We start from the raw sequence: 10542 nt of genomic DNA on the forward strand, positions 1-10542 counted from the left end.
AAAAAAAAAAAAAAAAAAGAAAAAAAGAAAGAAAGAAAGAAAAATATACCTTCATAAAACACCTTAAAACTATAAAGTCTAGAAAATGAGAGTAACTGAGTACAGAGGATGTAACTTGGGTAGTAGAGTGTTTTCCTAGCTTGTAGAAAGCCCTCAATTCCCATGAACAGGACCTGGTATTGCACTGTGGAAGTGCAGGCATGACTATCAGAAGTTCAAGGTTATCGCTGGGTAAAATAAAGTTCTATACACTTTCAACTTTGAGAGTGTGTCTCAAAAATTAAATAGTTAATTAACTAAAAGTAGAAATTAGAGGAAACATGCAAATATAGCATGTGATGGTCATGGTCGATTGATAAATAACCAGACCAGCTCAATTCAAAAAATTTTAATAATTGAGGGAAAACTTAAACGACCAAAGATCCTGCGAACGCCAGGAGCGCAGGAAGCCAAAGAGGAAGTGGGGAGCAGACCTGCAAGATTTATCTGTATTCTTTGGCCTTAGGGGAACACACACCCAAGACAGAATGTGATTGGCTGAGCTTCACCATCAAGCATGGAGTGTAAGGAAAGTCATTGTCTTTTAAAAAGAGTAACTGCAGATTAAAGTAACACCAAGTAACAGAAAATATTTTTAAATTGTTTCCAAAAAGTTAAATCTCTCACAGTAACTACCACAGCGCTCTCTGCTCCCTCCAGCTGCATGCTTATCCCAGTGCTCCAATGTCACTTTTCCTATGAACACCTTCAGCTGCTATGTCTGCCCTTCTCATTGACACCACCTCTCAACCTTACATTATTCATGGATTTCACTAGACTTTCTTTTGAAATCTTCATTATTTGTTCTTTCATTATGTATTTTGTTATCTAATTCCTGACTAGAACATAGTTTACTCATTTGCACCAATGTTTTGGGAACCCAAGATTTAAAGTCCAGGAAGGTACACTAGGGTGAGTGTTTTCAACAACACACCTCAGACCTTGCCATCTCCAGATTCCCATGCACTGACACAAACACATAATATGTTGCCACAGTGTGGAGTATTTAACTGTCTCAAAGAGGTATTAATCAATGATTTCTCTGTCTATCTCTGCTAACCAAGATGCCCCTTGAATGTTGTTTATAATCTCAGCTCCTGGAGAACCTTCCTTAGCTGTAGATAACTAGAACACATAAGAACCTGTTTCAGGGTTAGGGGGAAAACAATTCATCTCCCCAGCATTGGAAACCTATCGTGTATGGAAAAGGAGTGTTTGTGAGAACCTAAGATCAAAATGTCACAGAGTGACACTTTTTGTTCCTTCTGAGGTGGAGCTGTCATTCTACTTCCTGGCACCATACATGCCTGCATAAATCAGACTGCCAGCCCCACTATTTAAGATAACACCCTAGTCAAACACAGCTGATGGAAATTTTCACCAAAGAGGATTACTCACCTATTCCTGAACATAAAGAAGTTAGGTTCTTTCCATATTAACTACCCTTACCTGAGCTTGGAGACAGTATTTGAGAACTCTGACACCGTACTTAATATCATAGGCAGAATTTATCTAACCAGTGACAATAACACTTCTTAATTTTAATAACACTGTAAATGTTCTATTTTCATTTCTGAGAAGAAAATTTAATGATTTCTTAAATTATCATCACCTTCACACACACACACACACACACATCCACAGAAACACACACATTCACACACATACACACACACTCACACACACACACACACACACATATATATATATGCACTCATACACACTCACATACACTCATACACATGCACACATGGACACACACATTCACACAAGGCACTGACACAAACATGCATACACAAATAGAAACAGACATACACATATACAGATACACACAGCCCGCACACACATAGGCACACACAGAAATGCCTGCACACACATCCAGATGCATACTTACAGATATGCACATAGACACACACATACAGAGAGACACACTCACAGACACACATAGATAGACAAACACAGAAATGCATGCACACATGCAGACACATACTCATAGAAATGCGCATACACGCAGGAGACAGACAGACAAACAGACACAGAGAGAAATACACTGATGGTAACTTGAAAACTAGAAGAGGCTTCCACTGAAGTTGCAGCCTTGAAAGAAGCATTCATCTGAGTTCACTATCTTGACTGTCAATCTGCGCTCAGCGTTATCTAAAAGTATTGGAGCAAAGGTGGCATTCTGCCAGCATTTCACCAGGGAAAAAAACAGGAGCTCATAAGTAACACACTTGCAATTTTTTCAATTTGTTCTCTGACTTGGGGCTGCTGGGTTCAAATGTGTAAATTTGCTCCAACTGTCCTCACAGTAGCATTTGCTGATGACAATGGACTGTGTGAGGTCACTTATTTTTCTAGTGGAGTTTAGAGGTCAACTCTGCCCATCAAGAAAATCTCCCAGAGAATGCTTTCCTTTCGGCTTCAGGTTTAAAATCAATCATCCCACACCTGGACCACAACTGCTGCTTTACTTTCACTTTAGAGAAAATAGTATCTCTAACATTTTTGTTGTTACACACACACCACATACACTACACACACCACATACACACACACCACACATACTCCTCTGTCTCCTACAATCCTTCCCTTTCTTCTTATTTTTTTCTCTTTTCTTGGTTTGTTTATTTTTTTTAGTTGTTGAGAAAAATTTCCGCCTCCTCCCCATTTCCCATTTCCCTCCCCCTCCTCCCACACATCGTCCCCTCCCCCCACTCCCCTCCCCTTTTCCTCACTCCTCTCCCCCTCAAAGCCCAGGGACAAATCTTTCCACATGGGATTTAATGAGTGTCTAAGTAGTTAGTGAAAATTTTATATATTTATTTAAACAACTTTTTAAATTATCACTTACAGCGTGGCTTTCAAAAATATATAATGTAAACATTCAAAAGTCATTTTCATCTTAATAATACCTGGTCAAATGTTTTTGGAGATGCTCCAATGAATCCTGCCCACTGTGGTGCAGTTCAACAGTGACTGAGATCACACAATGGCACAGATCTCTTTGGCCCTTCATGAGATTACCCTTTCTTCACACCCCAGTGGACAGGGACTCCCATACCATATCTAGTGCTAACAAACAGCACAGATATAAGGAGTCCAACAAAGCCCCAATCCTGGATGATATTTCAGAAATGACTCATGGTACTGATAGCATGCATTTGGTTGCACCTGAGACAATATGAGAACTGAGTCTACACTGAACTTCAAGAGTCTTACTCTATTTAACCAAAATATCTGGGTAAACAACCCTAGCCATGACCTTTAGTGCATTATCAAAAGTCCACCGCCAATAGGACTAACTTGACTTCCACCTAATCTAGTGAAAACCTGGAGTTTGCATCCTACACTGGAGGAACAGTAGTTGGCATGTGTGGATTGGGATTGCAAAACCTCTCTATTGTTGAATTGATTTAAACTTGATGTCCATATTACTTGCAACTAAGAACATTGTGGCTGATAGGCTGTACACACCATGAAATTGCACATCATTCAGAAACATTATATTCCTTTGTTTTTCTAAAGAAAGCTGAATTTGCCATCACAACTCTCACAGATTAAAGAAAGATCTTTTCTTGATGCTTACGTGCCCTTTCATTGGTTCTTGTTATTGATTTTACATTGATTCTGGCCAGTTTCTTTATTCATTAACCAATGAAAGCAACATATGAACAGAAGAACCTCTTCCACCATTTCCCCTTTTCTGTTTAAACAAAAAGAAAGGCTTTAACATAGTAAAATTACATAAACAAAACAGGTATCAAGCAAGAATTACAGTTACAATATTTATATCTACTTTATCTTTTAACTATAAATTCTTCAACTCCATCAACGACTCCAGAAGGATATAATATTACCTATGTAAACTGGAAGTGCATTATAAACAACTTCCAAAACTCTACAATTGACAGAGACATCTTGCTCTCTGGACAATCACCCAAAGTTCTTCTGTACCATTGGGGAATCCATCTTCAGCCTACAGGCCCATAATAATATATAGCAGACTTTCCCATGAAGGAGGAACCCCAAAGGATCATCTCACCTTTAGCAAGTTTAGCAGTCATTTCTCTGTGGATCCTGCATGTTCAGTTTTTACAGCATACCATGAAGCAGTCCAGGCAAGAGTAGTTTCTTGCCCAAATGTTTATTCAACTCCATAAGGAGTCTCTTTGATGTCCATCTTCCTATTGGAGTAGCTGGTGCTGCCAGGAGCAAATGTGTCTCACTGTCATGAAAAGTCCCAAAAATTTTAAAACATTTAAATGCCATTTTCTGCCTTTACGTTTTCTCTCCCTTTCCCAACATGGCGGCCTCAGAGAAGAAGAAGAAGAAGAAGAAGAAGAAGAAGAAGAAGAAGAAGAAGAAGAAGAAGAAGAAGAAGAAGAAGAAGAAGAAGAAGAAGAAGAAGAAGAAGAAGAAGAAGAAGAAGAAGAAGAAGAAGAAGAAGAAGAAGAAGGGGAAGACCATCTCCCTTTCTAGCTCTTTCTAGCTGAGGATGGGGGTACTGGTGGAGGAAGCACCTATGTCCCCAAACCAGTCAGCTGGGCTGATGAAACAGACGACCTGGAAGGAGATGTGTCAACAACTTGGCATAGTAACGATGACGATGTGTATAGGGCACTTCCAATTGACCGTTCCATCCTTCCCACTGCTCCACGGGCTGCTCGGGAACCCAATATCGACCGGAGCCGTCTTCCCAAATCACCACCCTACACTGCTTTCCTAGGAAACCTGCCCTATGATGTGACAGAAGACTCCATTAAGGAGTTCTTTATTGGACTAAATATCAGCGCTGTGCGCTTACCACGTGAACCCAGCAATCCAGACAGGTTAAAAGGCTTTGGCTATGCAGAATTTGAGGACCTGGATTCTCTGCTCAGTGCTCTGAGTCTCAATGAAGAGTCTCTAGGTAACCGGAGAATTCGAGTGGATGTTGCTGATCAAGCACAGGATAAAGACTGGGATGGTCGTTCTTTTGGTAGAGACAGAAATCGGGATTCTGACAAAACAGACACAGACTGGAGGGCCCGTCCTGCCACAGACAGCTTTGATGACTACCCACCTAGAAGGGGCGACGATAGCTTTGGAGACAAGTATTGAGATCATTAAGATTCAGACCGGTATCGGGATGGATACCGGGATGGGTATCAGGACGGCCCACGTCGAGATATGGATCGCTATGGGGGCCAGGATCTCTATGACGACCGAGGCAGCAGAGACTATGACCGAGGCTATGACTCCAGGATAGGCAGTGGCAGAAGAGCATTTGGCAGTGGGTACCGTAGGGATGATGACTACAGAGGAGGTGGAGATCGCTATGAAGACCGATACGACAGAAGGGATGACCGGTCATGGAGCTCCAGGGATGATTACTCTCGGGACGATTATAGGCATGATGACAGAGGTTCCCCCCCCCCCAAAGACCCAAACTGAATCTAAAGCCTCGGAGTACTCCTAAGGAAGATGATTCCTCTGCTAGCACCTCCCAGTTCAGCCGAGCAGCTTCTATATTTGGAGGGGCAAAACCTGTTGACACAGCTGCTAGAGAAAGAGAAGTAGAAGAGCAGCTGCAGAGGGAGCAGGAGAAGTTGCAGCGGCAGCTGGATGAGCCAAAACTAGACCCTGGCCGCAGGAGAGACACCCAAGTTGGCGAAATGAAGAAACTCAGGAAAGGTAACGGTCAAGGACAGGAAGTGAGTCATCGCAGACTGGGGCCTCAGCCACATCTGGTAGAAATACACGAAGGAGAGAGAGTGAGAAGTCTCTAGAAAATGAAACCCTCAATAAGCCTGGACTGCTTCATGGTATGCTGTAAAAACTGAACATGCAGGATCCACAGAGAAATGACTGCTAAACTTGCTAAAGGTGAGATGATCCTTTGGGGTTCCTCCTTCATGGAAAAGTCTGCTATATATTATTACGGGCCTGTAGGCTGAAGATGGATTCCCCAATGGTACAGAAGAACTTTGGGTGATTGTCCAGAGAGCAAGATGTCTCTGTCAATTGTAGAGTTTTGGAAGTTGTTTATAATGCACTTCCAGTTTACATAGGTAATATTATATCCTTCTGGAGTCGTTGATGGAGTTGAAGAATTTATAGTTAAAAGATAAAGTAGATATAAATATTGTAACTGTAATTCTTGCTTGATACCTGTTTTGTTTATGTAATTTTACTATGTTAAAGCCTTTCTTTTTGTTTAAACAGAAAAGGGGAAATGGTGGAGGAGGTTCTTCTGTTCATATGTTGCTTTCATTAGTTAATGAATTGGAAGTAAATTAAGAAACTGCCTTGGCAGAACTTAGGTAGGCAGGGAAAACAGAACTGGAGGCTGGGAGGAAGAATGCAGAGTCAGAGAGAAGCCATGGATCTCTGCCTGAGACAGATGCTGGTTAGAATCTTTCCTGGTAAGTCACTGCCAAGTGGCGATATACAAATTAATAGAAATGGGTTAAATCAAGATGTGAGAGTTAGCCAATAAGAGGCTAGAACAAATGGGTCAAGCAGTGAATTAATTAATACAATTTCTGTGTGATTATTTTGGCTGTAAGGTTGCCGAGATGAACAAGCAGGTCCCCTCCTTACAACAATCAAGGAATATCCACTGAACATGGCCTAACAAGATACAAGATGCAGTAAAACAAGGCATTTGGGATCTTAAGCACCAATGGATTCATACCAATAGAAAGAGAGCTTTAATTTTAGGAGCCATAGTGTGTACTCTACCAGTTATGTTTATTTTCCTGAAAGCTATTTTTCCCTGAATAATATATTTCAAATCTCATAAGAGGAGATCTTTGCCAGTCAGCCCTGTGATGTTTGCATTTTCTGTATTATAATGCTAACACCATTAGAAGGCTAAAGGCATACTTTCTTTTATCCACAGTTTACTGGGGACTTTGTTGGTTGTTATAAGAATATATAACATCTGGGTTTTTAAGAACAGCTTGGTGAAGTTTGAACCACAACTATACATGAAACTGACTTTGTTGTTTAAATTAGAACTTTAAGAACATATTTAGGGCACATTTCTTCAATATCATGTTGCAATTGTTTCTTATGATTCTCCTAGAGTTTTTGAAATGGGCTAATTGAGTATTTAACCAATTTTATGGGGAACTTAATCTCTTTATTTCTCAGTTCCAGGACGAAGAATGTGACCAGTTTGCATCTCAGAGTCTACATTAATAGCTGTAGATGTGACGTCCCCTGCCACATCTGAGCTCATTTTAGTATTTTAATGAAGAAATAAAGTAAGCAGGGATTGAACTACACAGAGTAGAGTCCTCAGAAGGACAGTGTAATGCATTACAGTATTTACTTTCAGGGGAATTGTGAGAGTTGCCAGCCAATCAATTCTTTGTTTAAAAGTGTACTGGGGTATTTATTTCTTCTATTATGACAATAGGAAACCTGAGCAAGTGAGGAACCTGGAGGCTTGATGGCATTTTGGGGATTTGATCCATATCTCATTTCACCCAGACCAGATTAAGTTGTTGATTCTAATTAGAAAAAGAAATCTCTGGGAGATATTTCAAACAAATTATTTTACTACCTAAGACATTACAGAAACATAATTAAGGGTTCTAGGTAGGCTGTGTAATTTGTTTAAGTATTGCTTTTAACTTAATACCCTTGAGACTTTAGAAAAGTTCCCATGAAAATATAGTAAATTAGTGTCAAAATTATTGTCCAAGTGTTAATTTGAGGGAGTACCACATATATGTAAAGGTGTGTTTTAAAATTTTATTTCTAATTTTATTGTTATATATTATTTCTAATTAATATTTCACAGATTCTTATTAAATAATGTAAACTCTCAGAACATTAAATACCCTTTCCTTATAAAAGAGGGTTTGGCACTGTGTTTAATATACTTTTTAAGTACCTTGCATATATAGATATATGATTTAACACTGAATTATATATATTCAATTACTCAACCAAAGACATCACTATCTGGTTTGATGGTATTTATTTGTTTCCAGTAAACAAAGTCTCCAGTGTACAACATGCATTAAAGTGAGTTAGATGTGTATAACACAAAGGTAGTTATCACAATTAAATTTTCCTTATCAATTTGAAATAATCTGTTACTGAATTTCTGCATTAACTCGAAGAGTTATGGGTTTAGGGAACACAATTATTTTGTGTATCCTCATATTTAGACATACTTCTTGATTCATGGTGTATTATGTTTGCCCGACACAACTGATACATCAGCTTGTGTCACAATTTTTCTAGCATTTATTAATTTTAGGGTCACAATCAATACATCAGTTTGCATCTGTGGAACTGCATTTTATAGATTAGTTCACTAATATGTAGCAGAATTAAGTCAAGTTTCCCGGTTAGAAGGCGAGAAGTCTGGTTTGCTACTATTCATGTTTTTAATTACTCACCACATAATACTCTGTCCCCGTACACTATTGACGTGAAGTCCCCCGAGACCAGCAGACTTTGTCATTGACTGCAGACATCAGGCTCAGATCTAAGTCTTCATTATCCCTTGAATCATAGGATCAAATCATATTTTTAGTGATTTCCCTTGTGTGCCTTTATTGCAGACATACTCAGTCCATTGCTCTTTTCATGCATATCTTCCATCTGAAGCATTCAGGAGCAACTTGCCTGCAATCAATTTCAGAGCAGTTAGGAGTCTACTTTTATTAAAGAACTGACTTGGGATTAAAGAGATTACTCATGAAGAACAAGAACTCATTAACTGTATTCTGTTCTTCAAGTACCCACTCAGAACATGCTAACAAGTAACCCAGGTAATCAAGGTAATTAAGGTGAGCCTTAATTCATTTACTTTTATGAAGCCTGACTACATTAGGTACATAATGAATGCATATTTTCTCTCTGTTTTGAACACCACATGGAAGCTGCAATCATCTCATTGCAAACATCTCTGTGGGCAGCATAAACTTTTGGCTTCTGGAAATCCACCCTCTCCACATTCTGTGGGTCTCCTCAGTTCCTCAGAAGTCAAGAGGATTCCTTTTATACCCCGATCCTTTCCTGGTGCTGGCATGTCGTGTTGGTCAGTCTATGAAAATTGCACGTAATTACTTTTACTCCATGTGGAAATTTTGCATTTGAACTCGTCACTTGTTTTGAATTGAATGATAAAGAATCCATTTCTTTACACACTTTCACTTCAAGGCCTCTGACTTTTTTAAAAAACTGTTAAATAACTACAGAGATGTTCTAGTTTGTAACATATTCAGAAAGTTGTAATCCTCATGCATGCAAGTAGAAGTTTATAAACACATGTTTATATGCAGTCTTTACAATATATCAAAGATATTAAAAGTAAAGGAAGACACTAGTTTTTTAACAGAATGTCTGTTGACTGTGTTTAGTCATATTCTTACTTTTTGAGAGTCAGGGATCAATCGCACAGATTTTACAGATAAAATTGATTTGAAAAACTAAATTCACAAGACCAAATTAATGAAGCTTCTAAAGAGCAGAGAGAGTGCAGAGACCCAACTTATCTTTCTTTAGACCCTATCATGTGCTTGCTTTTCCAGGCTCTTCCCTGCCTCTTGTTCCGAGTAAGCATGGGAATTGTAGAAAATGGAAAAGTTACACCCAGGAAGAAAGCCCATATGGAATGTCTTTTCTGTATCAGAGACTAACATTGGCTTTTGTTTGAATAAAAAATAGATTTGTTCTATTAACCTATCAATATTTAGGAGTTTCTCTACCATCACCTAAGCATAGAAATTACTTTGTATTGTATTCTAATTGTGTTCAAGTCATTACCTGATCTACTTTGTACATTTTTGTGAAAGGAGCTAATCCCTTACCTCAACATGTGTACAGAGAATCTGCTACTTACAGTTTCCGAATCAGGGTTGATTATTAAAAGTCAATGATTCTCATTCAGAGCAATATGAAATATGAGTTCCATGCTGTTGTCAGAAATAAGACAGGACCAAAGAAAGTCACTCTGTTACCACAGCTGAGACCATTGTGTTCAGATATTCTATTAATTATTCTCAAAGTGCATCCATTAGTTATCTAAATTTATGTGCACAACAGCCAGAGAAATATGTACTGTCATCATATCTGTTGGACATCTGAGAGAATAAAAAGAAGGAAATTCATGTGATGTCACTAGTCACAGACCGACCTCCTCTGGAATGCATACACATGTGTCCTACCTTTTCTTAGACCATATGCTATAGTACTCATACCATGATAGACATTTACCATGGTCTCAACTGCACAGATCAAAATGAAAGGAGTATTTTGCTATGCTGATTGCTGACAATTATTTCTGAACCTATTGTTTAAAGTAAAGCATTTTTCACTTTTGATCAGGAATCCACTCGAGGATGTTATATAGAGCAGTTTTTCTCATGTTTCCTTAATCACATTAAAATAATCAATATCAATTCACAATTATTAATGTACAGAAGCACTTCACAGCCATAGTTTTTGTGGATTCTTCTACAGATTTCATTTCTTTCCTTTTTTTGTCCTGAGACA

At 38.7% G+C, this 10542-nt stretch overlaps 1 pseudogene; it reads left to right on the top strand.

Moving 5' to 3' along the window:
* The first annotated feature begins 4483 nt into the window (after nt 1-4483).
* On the top strand, nt 4484-5857 carry LOC101989874 (annotated as a pseudogene).
* Nucleotides 5858-10542: the final 4685 nt, after the last annotated feature.

This window comes from Microtus ochrogaster, linkage group LG1, assembly GCF_000317375.1.
Source record: "Microtus ochrogaster isolate Prairie Vole_2 linkage group LG1, MicOch1.0, whole genome shotgun sequence".
Lineage (NCBI taxonomy): Eukaryota > Metazoa > Chordata > Mammalia > Rodentia > Cricetidae > Microtus > Microtus ochrogaster.